The sequence below is a fragment of the Gracilinanus agilis genome, chromosome 4, assembly GCF_016433145.1.
Source record: "Gracilinanus agilis isolate LMUSP501 chromosome 4, AgileGrace, whole genome shotgun sequence".
In the NCBI taxonomy this organism is placed as follows: domain Eukaryota; kingdom Metazoa; phylum Chordata; class Mammalia; order Didelphimorphia; family Didelphidae; genus Gracilinanus; species Gracilinanus agilis.
In genome coordinates, this window is record NC_058133.1 from 300,486,322 (window position 1) to 300,506,524 (window position 20,203).

Below are 20,203 nucleotides of genomic sequence, written 5' to 3' on the forward strand. Positions count from 1 at the left end.
TATATATATATATATATATATATATATATATATATATATATGTATATATACATATATATATATATTGCTTTCTCTGGTCCTCAGTTTACTTACTTGTAAAATGAGATAGCTAGATTGGATAACCTCTAAGGTCCCTTATAGCAAAAAAAAAAAAAAAAAAAAAAAAAGGGTTATTTAGCAGGGTAACCTGGGCAGGAAATGCTACTGGAAAAGAGAAGGGAAAACGTGGATTAGGGAGAGAAAAACGAACCATCAAAAGAGAATCCCAAACTTTCCTAGCTACAAATTTCTTCATTTCTGCTCCTGAGAGGCCACTTATACCCATAACCAAATCTTGATCCATTTAGTGTTTGAACCCTGAAGAGATCAAGATAATAGCACATTTGCAGGAAGACTATTTTACACCTGCCTCAGCAATTCTGTGAGAGAAGTTAAGGAATGCCTTTCTAAAGGTCTGATGCTAATGACTTGATAAGTAATTTTTTTGTTGTTGTTTTTGTCTTTCCACTGAAATGAAGTCCTTAGCTGTCAGCAAAGTTCCAAATAGGTCCTGTGGCAATGAAGCATGAGGAATAACTTTTAATATTTGTTTCCTAATGGCCTTTATTTTGTCTGATATTAAACATTTGTTCTCTAGAGTACTTTGTGAAGGTAGGAAAGGGTAATGGGAAGAAATGATAGGCCAATTCTAACTTTTAAAAATGTTTTTCAGAGAAAAAATAGCCCTTTTATTACCGGCAGCAAGAAATATTCATTGAACACTTACTGCACTATTTTGAATGTGACTCTAAGACCAGTAGAATAGTTTCAAATGTCTGCTAGAGAACAAAGAAGCAACCATTTAAATGTTCTTGAATGGTTCTGTGTATGTATTGTGTGTTTATATGTACATGTGTATGTGCACAAAAGTGTTTTAAAAGAACTGATTAATAAAAACCATCCCCCAAAAAACCTCCCACAGTCTGAAAAGGCAAAAAAAAATCATAATCAAGTTTCAATTAAAGCTTATTATAGCTAACATATTCATTTTGGTTATGTTTATCATAAACTTAAGTTGTATTTTTTTATATATATACATTTAGGCTCCTTGCAGGATCAAATGCATAATACATTTAGGTCCACTTTATTCTGCTTGGATTATGATTTTACTGTTTTAAATGCAGAAGTTTATAGACATTGTATTTCTGCTTTAATGGCAGGACATATTATTGGCCATAACTGTGGTTTCTTTGATACTGTTTATAGTCAGGAATAGAACTGTCAATTAGATTTCTGAGCCTATGGGAAATCACCATCAGCCTTATAAAAATCCATCTCATAACATGGTTTCTAGAAATATACTGTAGATAAAAGTGGCTACAGGCTAGGCACACATTTTTCTTAGATCGGGCCCTGCTATGCTGACCATCCCCCTTAGACTTGTTGGTAAATATAATTGTTTTAATATATTTTCCTCAATTAGCATGGTGCCACATAAAACTGGAGGTTTCTGTTATTATTATCTCTTCAGTGATAGTTTCTCCTGCTTTCTCCTTACTGAACAACTCTAGTCCTTTTTAGGCTTTTTTTCCTTCCTCCAGAGATGATTATTATTTTTAGTTCTTTGATCATCTTTGTGGTATTCCTCAGAACCTTTTATAAATCATCAACATTCCATTTTAGGTATAAAGTCAAAATTTAGCAGGTTATAGTCCTAACTGGACCTGTGGAGGGTCAAAGAACCTATGTACTTACTATTCAGAGATGATGGGAAATTTTGAACTGACTAAGATAGAGAAATTTTAGGCCAAAGATTTTTTTCTTTTTGGGGGGGGGTGTTGGGGATGTGGAGAAAAGTGCAGACCACTTAATAAATTTAGAGAATAGTATTGAATTGAACAAGTATTTATTAATCATTTACTATGCACCAAGCTGATAGACATTCAAAAGGTAGTGACTTTCAGTGATAAAGATGAGAACGTGAGTTTAGACACTTTCAATATTTTCTTTTGGGAGTCATATTTGTTTCACTTTTGATAAAGTAGACATCTTTATTCACAGAAACTATTGCCTAGGTTTAACTTGACTTAGTAGAGTACATGGAATAAAAACTAGTCAGTTGCCTCTTATTTTACCTTTTCTTGTTTCCCTTTCATTCCATTATAGAGTAATTAGACACATTTTCTGTGGTATTATAAAGTGACAGAAGACACATAAATACAAGTTCAGTATTTTTATGAGCTTTTCTACTTTTCTAAATGGATCATATATGGGGCAAAATGGTGAGTTAATGCTCAATGTTTTGGGGCTAATGGGGCTTTAAATAAAATGGTAACAGAGACTTAGAAACTAAATGTTTCTAAAATCAAAGAAATGTTGTGACTTTGACGAAGACATTTCCTGCCTAAGAGTAGAATTATCAATGTGTACCTTTCCCTCCTGAGAGTGCCATATAACAATGCCTAAACCATTAAAATTAATGACCTGGAATGTAAGAGGCTTAAATAGCCCTATTAAGTTGAAAAAAAATTCTATCACTTCTCAAAAAAAAAAAAGTAAAATAGATGTGGTACTTATCTGAAAGATACACTTAATGGAACACTAAACAGCTAAATCATAGAGTAACTAAAAATGTCTTTTAACTGTTTCTCTTTCATCAGCATCTAAATCTTGGGAGATGATTTTAAGTAATGATTTGAATCATACGAGTCTTGCAAATGAACATGTAAGTTATCTGGATAATAATGAGGATAATAATGGACTTTTAAAATAGACTCATTCAATTCTTTCAGTTAAAAAATCACTGAAAAAATGGATCTTGATGTCATTGAGTCTTTCTAGTACCCTTTAGAACAGAGGTATCAAACTCAGTGTCCACTGCAACAATCTAAATGAATTAACTGAGAAATACTAAAAAATAAAAATAGAATAGAGTATCATTTTAATATATAGTTTTCTGAGTCAATGTGCAGCTGAAATGTATCCTTTTGTATGGTTTAGTGGTCTCTGGTTTATTTTTGAGTTTGACAATACTGTTCCTTAATAGGTCCAATGGATCACATAGGCTCTGTTGAGAATTCTCATTAAAAGAAATATACTATCTTCTGAGGTAATCTATTTTACTTTGGGTTCACTCTAATTGTTAAGGAGTTTTTCTTTAGGTAGGGATTAAATCTGCTTCTACATACCTTCCACCTATTGTCCTCTATAGACAAGTAGCATAAAAATAGCCTTTTTTCCCACTCGTTCTGTCATTTCAGTTGTGTACAAACTCTTCATGACCTCATTTAGGATTTTCTTGGTAAAGAAACTAGATTGGTTTGCCATTTCATTCTTGAGCTAATTTTATAAATGAGGAAATTGAGGCAAACAAGGTACAGAGACCTACTAAGTGTCAGAATCCAGATTTTAACTTAAAATTTCCTAATTACAGGCCTACCACTTTATCCACCACACCATATAGTTGTCCATTTGGTAGCTCCTCAAATATACAAAGACCTCATTATATATTCCCTAAATTTTTCCCTGAACATTTCTTGTGTCCTTCAACAGATCATCATATATGGGATGCTTACTAGGAAGTACTTCAAAATCCTTGTCACTGTCCTTTGCATACTCCTTGGTTTATCAATAACCTTCCTAAAATGTGAGATAAAGAATGGAACATTATGCTCCAGATGTTACATGAGGAAGAGGAAAGGGGGATTTCATTAAAAATCTCTTAACCTATAATAAGATGAAAAATGCACTTAATTCTACACCTGGAAAAAACTCAGTTCATAGGAAGTGCTGAAGCAACCGGGAACTTGACCCATGTATGATATTTATCACCTGAATTTTGAAGATAAAGGAATACATATAACAAGTCATTGAAATGATTATAGGGTTGTATATATTACATATGGAAGCTGTGAAGAGAATCAGTTGTCTAATGGTTGTATTTCAACTGCTATTTATAAGGAAGACAATGAATTAGTGGAAAGAACCCTGGATTTGGAGTAAAAAAAAAACCACCTAGTTTGAACTCATAGCTCCACTACTTATTATCTTTAGGATATAAGACATAAATCATTTAACTCTATTGGCTGCAGTTTCTTCTCTGATGACAGTTTTCCAATATGACTCTAAAGTCCTTCTATCCTTAAAATTCTCTGATCCTAGCTGTGGAGACAGACTGGTCAATGTTTTAGAGCACTGTTAAGGCTTTTAAGAAACTTCAAGGGCTTTGTTATAGGTCTGAGAAAGCCCTGAAAGTCAGGAGGATGCCAGAATAGATTATTCAGGTTTAGAGTACCACTTGATGGAGGGAGAAAAAAATCAAGAGATGTTCAGAATAAATCACTTTGTGCATTGTTAATGTCTGTTGAATTGTCTTTGTAGACACCTATGTGGATTAAAACCCTACATGGATGATAAAATCCATCTACTTACCTGGAAAAAGCCAATTGGAAAAGGAACCAAATTAATCCTTGAGGTTGTTTTTAGTACCTGAATCATAAGGATTAGAGCTTTATCAATATTTGGAGATAAGGATATAGGTAGAATACACATCAAAATGTCAGATGACATGAAACTTAGAAAATGATAAACATTCTGCAAAACAGTATTTGTATCCTAAAGACACTGGTAATATAAAATAATGATATTAATCTAATGAGATCAAATTTAGCAATAATAATAAACATAACATTCTACAAATGAATGAAAAATAATCAATGACACTAATAGGGTGAGGACATGGGATATGTCTTTGTTAGAAAATATTCTGAGTGAAAAATAATTGAATTTTTAAAGTTAGTGTACTGCCAAGATCAATATTAATCAATGTATTTAAATAACCACTAACATAACCTTATATTATATTAATAAAAATACAATGTCCAAATAAGAGAGCTAATAGCCAATATATATATATATATATATATATATATATATATTGATCTAGGCCAGTGATTCCCAAAGTGGGCGCTACTGCCCCCTGGTGGGTGCTGCAGCAATCCAGGGTGGAGGTGATGGCCATAGGTACATTTCTCTTTTCTATTAATTGCTATTAAAATTTTAAAAATTAATTTCCAGGGGGCTAAGTAATATTTTTTTCTGGAAAGAGGGCATTAGGCCAAAAAAGTTTGGGAACCACTGAATTCTAGGCAATTGGCATATGGGGCAGTTTTCAGTTTGGTGTGGCACATTTTAGGAAACTTTGAAAACTTTGAAAACATTCAAAACTTTGAATGTGTCAAATGGAGAGTTAGAAAACTGGTGAGGGGTTTTAAGAAAAATTCTAGATGAAAGCCAATTAAAAACCCTGAGGATGTTTAGTTCAGTGAAGACTTGAAGTGGCAGTAGCTCAATAGCTATCTTGATAGATGCATTGAGAGGGAGATCATTTAGAAGAAGGACTAGACATATTCTGATTGTCTTCAGAATATTATATTAGGATCCATGAATAAAAACTACAAAAACGACAGTTTGAAGCTCTATATAAATTAAAAATAAAAATATCAATGTTGCTACAGCTGAAAATGGGAACTGACTCTACTGCAAGGTGGTGAGTAATTTATCAATTGGTTGAGGCCAGTCACTTGTCAACGTTTGATAGAAGGATTCTTGTTCAGATACACACTGGACCATCCCACCCAGAGATGCTCTGAATCTCTAAGTCTAAAGCCACATCAAAGAATTTTCTAACGAAATCCTGCATTGTGGCTATATTGGGGGCTTGAGCTTGTTTCCTTTGATAGCAAGCATTCTGTCAAATAAACCTAATTTGTTGACTGTGTCCATAATTACCATTATTGTTCCAGTTGTTCCTCCTATTGTTGCAATAATAATTATTATACTTCTGCTTGTCAAATTGGACCTTAAATATACAATCTTTTATGAGGTGCCCAACTTTGTTACATAAGTAACAGTGTGGAATGGAAAGCAGATGAAGGGACTTTGAATTAGTTCACACGTGAAGTCTTTTTGGTAGATATCTGACCTTATTACAGATTAATTAACATCATATATTCAGAACTCAACTCAGACATAAGCTCTTATGAAATAAGCAAAAGGGTGGATTTTCAGATCCTCTAAAAACAATATTAATCATACATTTTCCTTCAATTAATTACCACCTAGAAGTACAAAAGATGATAGTAAATACCAAAAGAAATGTCACAACATGTTCCTAAAGAAAATAGAAATCTGGCAAAGAACTAGAAATTTAGGGGAAACCCATCAATTAGGGAATCGGTGGACAAATTGTGGAATATGGTTGTGAAGTAATGTTATTGCAATGTAAGAGATTATGAACAGGTTAATTTTGAAAAAAAAAACTTTGAAAAAATCTACATGAAGTAATGAAGAATGAAATGAGTTGAGCCAAAAGAACATGATATATAGCTATAGAATTAATATTTAAAGAGTAAGTTGTGAATGCCCAGTTCCAGATAATGAACAGAAATATAGAAACATGAAAGACAACAATCTACTCACCTACCTAACTACCTGACTATCTATTACGCTCTCTCTCTCTCCTTTTGGTGGGGTTTTCTGTATATATATATAAAATAAAAAGACCAACTTTGAAACAATAGATCTTTACCTATCACAATTCCAAAGTAAAATTAGAATGCAAATTTTAATGATTAATGATTTGCTTAAAATGTAGTCAGAAGACAAAATAAGCTAGATGGAATCTTAAAAGTATTATCTATGTACAATTCTTCATATGAGATTTTTTGATGGAAGTTGTAAATAGATCTCTTGAACTAGGAAATATCTGGAATATGTTTTTCAGCCATTGCACATTATTTGAATGAAATAAATTTAAACCATCAAGTAGATGTGATCAGATGTGATTTAGATGGATACAGTTACTTTTTAGTGTCACTTTGAGAAAAATAAATATTACTGGGAGGGAAATGATTTTGAGATGTGTTGTTTTGATTTTGAAAAATGTCACTACTTAAAGCCAATTTTCTTAGATTATGCCATTAAAAATAAAGTCACCTTTCATTTCTAATATTTCCATTTTCCAATTATCATTCACTGCTGGTGATTTCTAAATTAGTCTTTAAAACATAATGTTTCCATAGAAATAAAAATTGCTATGATTTTCTCTAATTAAAATGTTTCAATTCACTTAGTTTATTTGCTCCTATTGGTTATTTTTCTGAAAGGTACTTCATTTCCTTAGTTTTAAATGTATTGGGGAGAGAATTATTTTTTATCTTTATGGAAAAAATGGTTATAATCTATTTATTTTGACTGGACTTTTGATTTGATTAGTATAGAGAATTCCTAGTGAAGAAATCCACTATCTATCTGATGCAAATCTATTTCTACTCTGAAACTTAGTCTCAGAAAGTTTCTTGGAACACTGGAATAGATGACTTGCCTGAGGTCACACAACCACTTTGAGCCAGAGGTTGGGTTTTAATTCAAGTCTTCTTGAGAATGAGGCCAACTCTTTATCTGTTATACTTCAGTGTTCATGATTTACATTATAAAAATTATTTCATGTATCTATAATTGCTTATTACAAATATTTGAAGCATAAGTCAGATGTTGATCTGATAATTTTACAAAACTTTTACTGCACTGAGGTCATTAACCACTTAGATCCGAGTAGGAATTACAGTGATGCTTCCTATAACCAAAGTGAAATTTCAACAAATCATAGCATTAAATTAATTTAAAATTTTACCTTATTTTGAAGATACAGGTTAATACATAGTAGCAACAATATTAGTAATATGAGCAAGGTGGTATAGTGGAATGTGTCCTGGACTTAGAATCAGGAAAATCTGGATTCAAAGCATGCCTTAGAAGCTGAGTGACTTAGTGACCAACAAAAGTTATATAAGGAGATGGTAGAAAATGTGTGACTGCAGACTGCAAAAATTTAGCACCTATAGAGTACATGCCAATACATGGCCAGATGTCTAGAATTATGTATCAGAAGCACTCATCTTTCATGGATTGATTTGTGTTTCATTATGATTATATGCCAATATATACTAACATAACTATGATAACATAAAATCTTAGGTTTATAATGTTAGAGCTGGAAAGGACCATTAAAAAATCCTTTTGTTTTATAGGTGAGCATTCCTTTGACAGTGGCCCTTTATGAGTTTTCTTTCACTGCTACTAGTCTTGTTTTCCCACCTTTTTCCTCTTCTCCTTATTTCCAATTACGGCCCCACAGGATGATTTCCCAATTGCTCTCTGGAGGTAGCTCCAGATGTTGTATTTGCTGCTATCTTAGGTCACCAGTTGGGAACTCCTTGGTATTTCTTCCTTCCCTTTCTGTTCAGCTCTCAGTGAGGAGGGAAAAAATAAAGTTCTGTGTTGTTCATCATATTTTCTCTTTAATAATGCCCAGCAATCAGATCCACAGAACAAAAATGGAAACAATTTGAAATACTGGTAATACTTTAACTGAAATGGATTCAAGGACAGAGGGTTAAAATAGAAACTTTTTCCCAAGTTGACATTAATCTATTGATTACCCACTGGATTCCATCATTTAGTCACAATCATCTCATGTTTAGACTACTCCAATAACCACTTAAATAGTTTCTGTACCAAGTCTTTCTTCTCTTCAAATACTTGTTTGATTGGATTAATCTTCATGAAATACCCTTGCCTTTATGACATTCCTCTGTTCCTCTTTAGAGAATATAAATTCACTTGCAGAGTCTTTCAGAGTATGTTGATATGGGATGACTGATAGTATCATTTCATAAAATTATTAAACAATGGAGAGAGAAACAAGTTGAAAGAAAGCCCTTCTTGAGGAAACCATTATCCCAGAAGCATATGAAGATGAAAATGGAAGGAGGATGACAAAATACAAAGGATAGAAAAGAACTTGAAAGATTTTTATATTTAATTCCTTTCATCTGCAAGGACAGTGTAGTTATGACATTTATATTCTAACATCTCTATTGCAAATGTGTTTATAGTAGCAGAGAAATTACACTGAAGAAAATAAAGTGAAAAAGAAGCTTGACTAGAACAAATATATACAGAGGAGATCTGTGTTAAAGGTGACAGTTTTAAGGACGTTGTGGGATTAAATATCAAAGTATTTTAATGAATTAATTGAAAAAATATCAGTAACTACCATCATGAATAATTCCCAAAGTATTTTAACAAGAGGGAAGCTGAGACAACATAAGTACCAACACATAATCTACTTTCTACATATTTAAATTTTTAAGGAGAATATTCTATCTACATTTTGAGGGTATTTTGAGTTGGTGCTTCCAATCACATGGTTTTTGATTGCTTATTGGCATTTTTTGGCATTGTAAACATGACATATTTCTTCAATAATGGAAAATTAAAATAATACTGGATAAAACCAATGATAGCAGTCTTGGCATTTTCACTGGCAAGAAATACTAAAGATAAATTTGTAGCTAAACAGTAGGATGGCTTGTCAGGTCACCTTTGGGGGACAAAGTAGTTAGTAATTTCAGTATTATCATGTTTCTAAAGGCAGCATAAAATATTATCTCATAGGACAGGTCATTTTGTATTGCAGTGATCATGGTAAGTATTTGTAAAAACACCATCATGAAAATTGGAGCAGTTTATGTGAAAACAACTGTTGCAGAAGGCGAAGAACTGAGGGGGTCTTGAAAAAACTTGATAAAAGCACTCCATATTAAATAAAATCAGCATATTCTTTGATTTTCAGTTACTTTAGTGCAAAAGGTGGAAATAGGTGAAGCTAGAAAAAATGACGAACAAGAAAAAGCAAATATGTCCACATTTCATAGTAGTCTGATGGCTCCATATCATGATTATTTCTTCAAGAAAATATTCAAAGTATATTGGATATGATGGGTACTGAATAGCACCAATTAAAAGAGAAATTTATATTTTAAAGGACAAGAAATGACTAATTATTAATTTCATAGTCATTCCTGAATGATCTGTCTGTGTATATCTAGACCACCTTTCATCAGGGTAATGATGAAAATTAATACAAAAGTAGAAGAGCAAAAATGAGAATATGATGCATGGTTTTCAAAAGAACTTAGCAGTCAATATTAGGGGAATTGTGGAAAGCCAGGAACACATGCTTTCTTGGTGGAAACGTGAATTTTCTGAATAATTCTAGAAAGGCATTTGGAACCACTGGAACCATTCTAGAAGGGAATGCAAAGTAACTAAACTATCCATAACTTTTTAGCAGAGATTCCATTGCTAGACAACAAAATAGTGTAGTAGATCAAGTCAGGAAGACTTGAGTTCAAATCCTACCTTGGATATTCATTAGGTATGTGATCTTTGCCAAGTTGCTTAGAGGTCTCAGCTCCAATTTTCCTCACTTGTAATAGCACCTATGTCAGAGGGTTTAAACCTTAAAGTAACATCTAAATACTAGCTATTAGTATTGTTAGGACTAATGTTATTACATGCTAAGAGGTCATTAACCAAAAAGAAAGGCTTTTTGTTTAAGGAAGTAAAGATCTGGAAACAAAGTATATCTTAATTGACTGGGAATGTCTAAATAAATTGTGATTTATCAATGTAATAAAATATTGTTTTGCCATAAGCTGTTGAGTCATAAAAATGTTGCACAAACTGATGAAAAGTGAAGAAATAGCAGTAGGAAAAAATGTACACTGCTGGAACAATATAAATGGAAAGATCAACAACTGAAAAACAATTTGAATTGAATGATGTGAAATTATTTTTAAAAATGAGCCCAAAGAAGAAATGTTAGAAAACAACTTCTTCTGAAAGTCTGCAAATTTGGGGAAATAAAGGGGTGGAGTATTGCTTATAAAATCTAATTTTTCAGTGTTGCTCAGTTCTTATTTTTTCCTTCTTCCTCTTTTATTTATAAAAAAAATATTTATTACAAGGGATCTCTTTTATTCTTTTTAGAGGGATACAAGGGATTCAGGGAAAAATCTAGGCAATATAAAAGGAAAAAAATCAATAAAAATTCATTTTAAAAGATGGAAGTGTTGATTCTTATTAAATAGGAGAGAAAGCTTTCATCAACAAGATTATAGAACTACTTGATATTTTAGTATTATTATACAAGCAATATATAAGGATCTGTACCAACCATTCTGGATGGCAATTTGGAACTATGCTCAAAGGGCTTTCAAAGACTGTTTGCCTTTTGATCCAGCCATACCACTGCTTGGTTTATACCCCAAAGAGATAATAAGGAAAAAGATTTGTACAAAAATATTTATAGATGTGCTCTTTGTAGTGGCAAAAAATTTGAAAATGAGGGGATGCCCTTCGATTGGGGAATGGTTGAACAAATTGTGGTATCTGTTGGTGATGGAATACTATTGTGCTCAAAGGAATAATGAACTGGAGGAATTCAATGTGAACTGGAATGACCTCCAGGAATTGATGCAGAGTGAAAGGAGCAGAACCAGGGGAACATTATACACAGAGACTGATATACTGTGGCACAATTGTATGTAATGGACTTCTCTATTGGCAGCAATGCAATAATCCAGGACAATTCTGAGGGACTTATGAGAAAGAATGCTATCCATGTAAAGAGAAAGAACTGTGGAAGTAGAAATGTAGAAGAAAAAACACTTCTTGATCACATGGGTTGATGGGGATATGATGGGGGATGTAGACTCTTAAGCGATTACCCCAGTGCAAATATCAATAATATGGAAATAGGTCTTGATCAATAACATATGTAAAACCCAGTGGAATTACTCATTGGCTACAGAGTGGGGGGATTGGAGGGGAAGAGTGTAGAGAAAGAACATGAACCATGTAACCATGGAAAAATATTCTAAATCAATTAATTAAATAAAATTTTTCAAAAGAATATAAGGAGGGCAGCTGGGTAGCTCAGTGGAGTGAGAGTCAGGCCTAGAGACAGGAGGTCCTAGGTTCAAACCCGGCCTCAGCCACTTCCCAGCTGTGTGACCCTGGGCAAGTCACTTGACCCCCATTGCCCACCCTTACCAATCTTCCACCTATGAGACAGTACACCGAAGTACAAGGGTTTTAAAAAAAAAAGAATATAAGGTTCTGTAAATGGCAAAAGAATGGCATAAAATGAGATGTAAAAATGGTTGTGATCTATTCTATAGAAGGGACTATCTACTTTTATCAAAAGCACAGATGCATCTATGTATTCAAATGTTAGCATCAAACTTTTAATGTATATGTTTCCATTAGAATATATATCCTTGAGGGCATCTTCTGTCCCTTATACAGATTCTCTTTGGCATGCAAAGCTCCAAACAATCCCTCAGAAATAGTCATAATTCAAGAAGATTTTATTGACAAATTTGTACATTTTATTTCAAGGTCTTAGAAAGAAAGCATTTAGGTGTGGTTGTTTCTAGGATATAACTTGGATTTTAGGTTGTCAGAATTAATGGAAGATGTTAACAAAGGAAGTTATGACAAGAGTCTTCCCTAAGAAGTTTTCAAATATGTCAACTTTCACTCTAATGCATACCATTTAATTAAATTTCTATCCAGAAAAAATCCATTCTCCAATTTGAATATCTTATATCAAGCAATATACTTTACAAATTATATTATTCAAATCTTTATTTTCATGCTATATTCATTTCTTAATTTATACATCTACCATCCCCTTCCCTGTGATCTATCCCTTATAACGAACAATAATAAAGGCAGAAGAGATGAGAGGCAATCAGTTTAACAAACTAATATCCACTGAGTCTTACAGTATATGCATTTTTCTATAACTTTATTTTTTATCTCTTAAGAGATAAAAAGGAAGTGTATTTTCTCATTTTCTTTTTGGACAAAGTCATTCAAATTACACATCATTCAGTTTTTGTTATTCTTTTGATTTACATCATTGCAGTTATAAAAATGTTTTCCTCTGCTTACTCTGTATCAATTCACCTAAGTCTTTCAATGTTTCTCTGAATTTCAAGTGAGATCTTGTGCTAAAAATCTGACAGAACAAGAAAAATCTGAATATTTCCTTGGGATTCATTTTAAACAGACGTTGAAGAACAGAGTAAGACAAAGCTATTCTGCTACAATTGTGTATATTTAATAGGCTGTAGAAATCCATTACAGGCCTTTGGCTCTATTTCATCTTCTGTTGTCTTTAGGGAATATTAAAAAAAAAGATGACAAATTTTGCACATAAAAGAACATATGATAATAATGAATATGTATAATATATACAGATATATTTGATTCATCATTTTCTTCTCTATTAAATTTTGAAGGACTTGGTTTGAGATTTTTTCAAATAATGCACTTTTCCCTTGTCAGAATTTAGAAAGGGAATTTTGCAGTTGTAGCATTTGCACTGAACTAGGAAGTTTTTAATGTACTGAGATAGACATATATTCTTGATTTCTTGTAGTTTGACATTTACAATTTGCATTAACTTTTTTATTAATTAATAATAAATAATTATATCCATTATTAAATGAAGGACCTCTATGCAAACATTCAGTAATCAAGTAGATCAATATAATTAATTATATATGTCATTAATGTTTTATATATGTTAAATGGTGAATTTTAATGGATATATTCAGAAAACACATACAAAAGGCATAACTGCCACCTGCCTTGTACCCCTGTGTTGATGAGTAGATGTTTAACATTCTAATTCTCGGAACTGCAAAATATTAAAAAAATTAAAATGGGCTGTAAATGATTTAAACATCCATCCAGCACCATATTTGAAAGCATTTTAAAAGGCAACATGCCGCATTATCTAAACATAAATTAGCTAGATCTATGCGAATTTCATCTTCATAATATAAATGGTTTTGAAATGAAGGGAACATTGTTATACAATAGGGTACAATTCTATAGAAGTATGCTCTGGGCTTTCAAACATATGTTCAAACATCTGAACAATAGTATGGTTGATTTCACAAACTCTAATTGTGTCCAGCACCATGCATTCATCATCTAGAAATTCTCAATAGTGGCATTTTCTAGTAATTGTGCAGAGATGTTTTTAGATATCCATATTTCATTTCCACCTCTTTTGACCTACCTATATAAAATATGAGTTATAAGTCAAGCATATGCAGTTTTTGAGTGTCTTCTTATCATAACAACAAAAAGCTAATAAAACCCTTAAAATTATAGGAAATCTTTTTTTTAAAGTTTAAATTCTACTTGGTGTTTTATTTCCTTCATGTCCCTAAATTCTGATGAGGTACAGTTTTCCCCCAAAGCTGATCCCTGGCATTCTGTGTGCTGATTGAAATTAGAGTTAATTTAATTGACTCCTCTGAATAACATGCCAAGAAAATGTCAGACATACCACACACCTGAACCTACAGAAGCTAGGGCTTCTAGATTACATCTTAAACCAGGTGTTAGATACCCACGAGAAAGCATGTCAAGTTTGTAAAAGAAAACTTGCTTTGTCTAAAACATTTCAATGATTAATGATTGGGGTCTTGAAAAAATATCTTTTTCCAATGCTTTTATTTGCAGAAGAGGGAAGAAACTGTGGTTAGAAATTGGCCATTAACATATAATATATTGCACAGTATGTTTTCATTTATATATACACAAAGATAGACATATTTAGTGGCATTTTTTAAAATTACCACCAGGAGTAATGGCAATTCATTAATAAGGCAAATCTAGTTCTATACCACCAGCATTTCAGGCCAACAAGGGACCTTAGAGATCACCCAGTAAAAACTATTCCCAAATAAGAATCTTGCCTATATCATCCTTTAAAAAGTGAGCAACCAGACCCAACTTGAAGACTTCCACTGATGGGTTCTTCCCAACCTTATGAACAGCAGCTCCAGCAGCTCTATCATCTCCCAGGAATTTGTGGAGTCATTTTCAATTGTGCCTGGCTCTTCATCTCCCTGTTTGAGGTTTTCTTGGCAAAGAGACTGGAGCTGATTGCCATTTCTTTCAGTAGCCCAATTTACAAATGAGGTAACTGAGGCAAAGAGGGTTAAGTGACTTGCCCGGGGTCACACTGCTAGTAAATGTCTAAGATTGGTTTTGAACTCAGGTTTTTCCTGATTCCGTTTTCCTTTCTAATTGGGAAAATTCTGCAGGTAGCAAGTCATTCAAATTCATATGCATCTAAGACCAGCCTTGACTAATCATCACTTTAATCCTTTTCACCTTTTTTATAGGTGAAACTTTTATTTTAGAAACATATTTTAGAGATGAATCTTACTGTAGGTGTTTTGTTTGCATACTCTGATTCCTATTTTAAGTTTAAATGTGCAAGAAAATGAAAAGGACCTTGCACCATATCACAAAGTTATCCTTCAACAGCCCTCCATTGACCCCAGCAGGGCAGTCCTCTTGTAACCTCTTGAAGTCTCATGTGAGGCAGCCAGATCAAGGTGAACAATCATAGCCTGATGCAGGCTCAAGAGTAGGGCATAGACTAGGTGTCAGGTAGGAGAAGGAGGAGGAGGAGAAAGAAAAGGAAGAGCAGTACTCAAAAGGTACCGTTAGAATCCCTAAAATAATACGTTAGATATTTTCAGAAAGTAATCATGTCTTAAAAGTCTTCTCTTCTGTAGGCTAAAGATCCCCCTAGTCCTTAACCAATTTTTTAAAAGGACAATTCTGAGCCCATTTACTAGCCTGATTTATCTGTACCTGTCTACACCTGCCTAAACTGTATTGTCCAGAATTTGAGACCATTCCAGATGTGATTCATTCAAGGTAGAATTTAGTGGAATAATATTATGTTCTACACATTGTACTTCTTGAGAATACAGCCTAATATTCCAGTAAATTTTTTTTTGCTTCCACATTGAGATGTTGCCCCATAATGAGCTTAAAGTCAATGAAATCCTTAAAATTTCCTCATGGACTGCATAGTCAAATCTAATAAATTCTGTATTTCTGCTGTTGTGATTTTTTAAAAAAATAAATAAAGAATTTTAATTTTGTTCCTATGAAATTCCATATTTTCATCTTCAAACCATTTTTCCTGTCAGGTGAGATATTTGGGGTGCTGATTTCAATTTTCTCCAATGTCTTGCCTTGGCATATTTTATGTATGTCATCTATGCTATTTTTAAAATCATTGATAAAAATGTTAAACAGAACAGAATCTAGGATTTAATGTTTTACTAAAGACTTCCTTCTAAGTTGACATTGATCTATTACTGGACAATCTTTGGTTTAGGGTATTCAACGACTTCCAAATCTATTCTACTCTACCATCATCATTCCATCTACTTCTTTCCATTTTAGCTACATAACATTATACTTACATAATGTAGAGAATAGTATGCTTACAGATGTCTTGCTGAGATGCTATTTTGTTCTGTCAATGGTAACCTTCCCCCTATCTACCAGTTTAATAACCCTGTCAGAAGTTTGTCTAAACAAACAGTCTGGGATGTCTCCTTAATGAACTCCTGCTGACTCATAATGATCACTATTTCACATTTTAAAAGCTCACAGACCACTTCTTTAATCATCTAGCCTGGAATTTTTCCAGAAATTTAGAAGTCCTAGTCATTGGTTTGTGTTGAAGGATGCAAAGAAAGTTGGTAGCTTCAGTAGCTGTTCTAATTTATTCCAGAGACTGGGGGCATCTAAGAGTTTAGACAGATAAAGCGAATATCAATAGTTGAATCAATAGATTGTTGTCTTGTGCCAAGGTGTATATATATCTTGTGCATGAATTTGTATATATGTTTTATATATGCAGAGTTACAAAATTACAAAACTAAAGTATTTAAATTCTATCCTCCCCTCCCCCTTTCCTTTAGGATTAGAAGCACATCTCATGTTAAATTTTTCTCCTTCCAGCTCTTCAGAGTACAACAACTTACCTTTTTTTCTTTTTTTCTTTATACTGGATTTTATGGCACGTAAACCTTTGGAGGACAATCTCCAAAAGCTTATGCTACCCTCATTTCAAATCCAATCAGATAGCTGTTCCTGATATTTTGTTAAACTTTGACAGATACATTATGATGAATATCTCTGATAAAATTAAGGCTCCTGTATCCATTTAGCCATGGAAGCAGGTAGTGATAAAGTTGAGAAATTTTATCTTCCAACTCTTACAATATTATCTTTCAATTGGTATGCTAGGGAGAATCCTAGATAACTCTTGATCTTTTACTAGTACCTTTCTGAATGAGCAATTAAATATATTAAGAGACTTTGAAAGTCAGAAAACCAAACTTTAAAGAATAAAAATTGAATTAGAACTGTTATCCTATGGCTGGAAGTTGGAAAGGGTTTTGTAATTTGTTATAGATTGTGAGATGTAATGGTACAAGGGACACCATAGTCAAACCCCTTATTTTATTTTATTTTATTTTATTTTATTTTATTTTCTGGGCCATAAATATATTATCATGTAAAACACATTTCCAATTGGCTGCTGTTGTAAGGGCACACTCACATAAAACCAAACTTCAAAATAAAAGTATAAATACAGTGATTTGCAAGATAGTATGCTTTGATTTGAATCTACCTCCAACAGTTATCTTGAGATAGCTAGCATCCCCTTCAGAAGGACTTCAGAATTGTCCCAGAACATTGCATTACTGAGAGTAGCCAAGTTTTCACAGTTGCTTATTATACACTATTACTGTTACTGGGTACAATGTTCTCCTGGTTCTGCTTATTCCATTGTGCATCAATCCATGTAGATTTTCCCAGAATTTTTCTAAAACCATCCTCTTTATCATCTTATAGCACTATGCTATTCCATCAATAATATATACCACAATTTATTCAGTCATTCCCCAATTGATGGATATCCTCTCAATTTCTAATTCTTTGCCACCACTAAAAGAGATGCTTTAAATATTTTTGCACGAGTAGGTCCTTTGCCCTTTTTTATGCTCTTTGAGATACAGACCTAGTTAGCGGTGTTATTGGATCAAAGGATGTGATCAATTTTATGGCCCTTTAGGCAGAGTTCCAAATTGCTCTCTAGAATGGTTAGATGAATTTAACAATGCTACCACCAATGCATTAGTTTCCCAATTTTGCCATATCCCCTCCAATATTTATTACTTTCTTTTACTATCATATTGGCCAATCTGATAGATGTGAGGTGGTACCTCAGAGTTGTTTTAATTTGCATTTTTCTAAACAAGATTGATTTAGAACATTTTTTTCATCTGATTATAGATTACTTTGATTTCTTCCTCTGAAAATTGCTTATTCATATCCTCTGACCATTTGCTAATTGAAATCTCCTTATTTTATAGATTAGGAAATTGAGATCAGTTAGGTGACACAAAGAAAGAACACTGGGCCTGGAGTCAGGAAGACCCGAGTTCAAATCCAGCCTCAGACAGTTATTAGCTGTATGATCCTGGGCAAGTCACTTGACTCTGTTTCCGAAGTTCCTCATCTGTAAAATGAACTGGAGAAGGAAATTGCAAATAACTCTAGTATCTGTGTTAATAAAACTTCAGAAAGGTTCACAAAGAATCAGACATGAATGAAATATATATGAACAACAACAAGGATAACAAACTGAGGCCAAGAGAGGTTAAAGGACTTATGTAAAGTAACAAAGGTATTAAATATCAGAATCAAGATTTGAACTTGGGTGCTCTGAGTTCATATCCAGGCTCTTTCTATTGTACCCTGGTAATTCTTTGGAAAAGGCTTAGAACATGAGGACTCAAAATTCATATTCAAAATAGTGAGAAAATAGAGAGGCAAGTTATGAAATATGTTCTTGATGGACAAGAGGAGGCGATCTTTTCTTTTTTTCTTTGCATTTCTCTTTAAATTGCTCATAAAGAAATTATTATATAGCTAGATTCCTTTAACTTCTTTCCCAGTTTCAAAGAGGGAAAAATATTAACTTTCTATGATTAATAAGACATGAGCATAGGTATGAAAAGCTTGATTTAGGATAAGAAATCAAATGATTTAGGAAGCTAAAATTTCATGCCATGACTGGTTAATGAATTCTTCCAATTGCAGTGGCAGTTAGAATCTACAAACCAAAGCAAATGTAGTCCAGAAAACTTTAGGGCAATGTTATAAAGTCATTGTTCATACTCAGGTACAGTTAACCTTCCTTATAACATACTTTTGAACACATACACATATGTGTATACATATATGGTAACGTTCATCATAGGATAAAAATACTCTTTTGGAATTGTTTTGAAATTCCAAACATATTTAATGACAAAATGTCGTTCAATCTATGCCTTTCTTCAAACGAGATTATTTAAGAAAAGCTTCCTTTTTTCCCCCCTCTCCATCTCTTGGATGAAGAAAAGGGACAAAATACAAGTCAATAGATTTAACTAACATGTTCAATGTTTCCTTATGCCCAAAATGAAAAGCAAGACTATAAAAGATAGTTTCTCTCTTGGTTAAAAAAATTGTGCTAAAAAGAGGGATAAAATCAGTTATATACTTTCATATTTTAAAAATCTATACCAAAATCCTAGACTATGTACAAAAGGCGATGCAAATATATTTCCCATTATAATTTTACTTCATCATGGCATTTCTTGGTGTTGGCTTTTGATGAGATTTGCAGAAGAAAAATCTCGTCTGTCTTTGTTGCCAGTATAGTCTCATATCATCTAATATCATACCGATAAAGGAAAATATGGTAGCACTTAATAGCATCTTGCAGATAGCAGCTTCTTATAATTTATTCACAAAACAATGTTTGCTTACAGCATTTTATATATACATATATAAAAATATGTGTATATATGTATAAATAATTTCTGCTGCTTTTACACTGAAGATTTCCAGTGATGTTCCCTCTCAGTCATTATTAAAACTGCCAAGATAGTAATTTGTCATAAAAATAGCCAGGATACAAACAATCCACACATAGACTTTATAGTTATCTCCTAATGTGTCCTTATATAACTTTGTCTTAAAGCCATCTTACAGAGTAGAAAATGGGCCAATGGGGGGAAACAAGGAAGTTTTTTATATCATATAGTCTTATTGCTTTTTCAAAGTCTAGACCACAAGCAAGGAACTTCATTTCAAGCTTTATATAAACGAAAGAGTCAATGAATCTGGAGAGATAAAGTACATTCCTTTGTTACTTGATTTTTCTTAATGTGATCTCTGGTTTAAGATAAATATTGGTAATTATAATTTTATAAGGCATACATCATAAGAAAGGATATACACATATAAATTATGTCTATATATATATATATGTATTAATAGTATACTTTGCTTTTATTTAAAATATCAGTTAGTGAAAAGGATGGTCCTAATTCAATTTTACTATAGGAAATTTACTTTG

General features: G+C 32.7%; 1 protein-coding gene across 1 annotated transcript in view; it reads right to left on the bottom strand.

The window, feature by feature from the left end:
- Positions 1-20,203, bottom strand: part of EYS (eyes shut homolog) — a 1,520,124-nt gene that overhangs the window by 625,391 nt on the left and 874,530 nt on the right. The gene's annotated exons all lie outside the window — the stretch shown is intronic.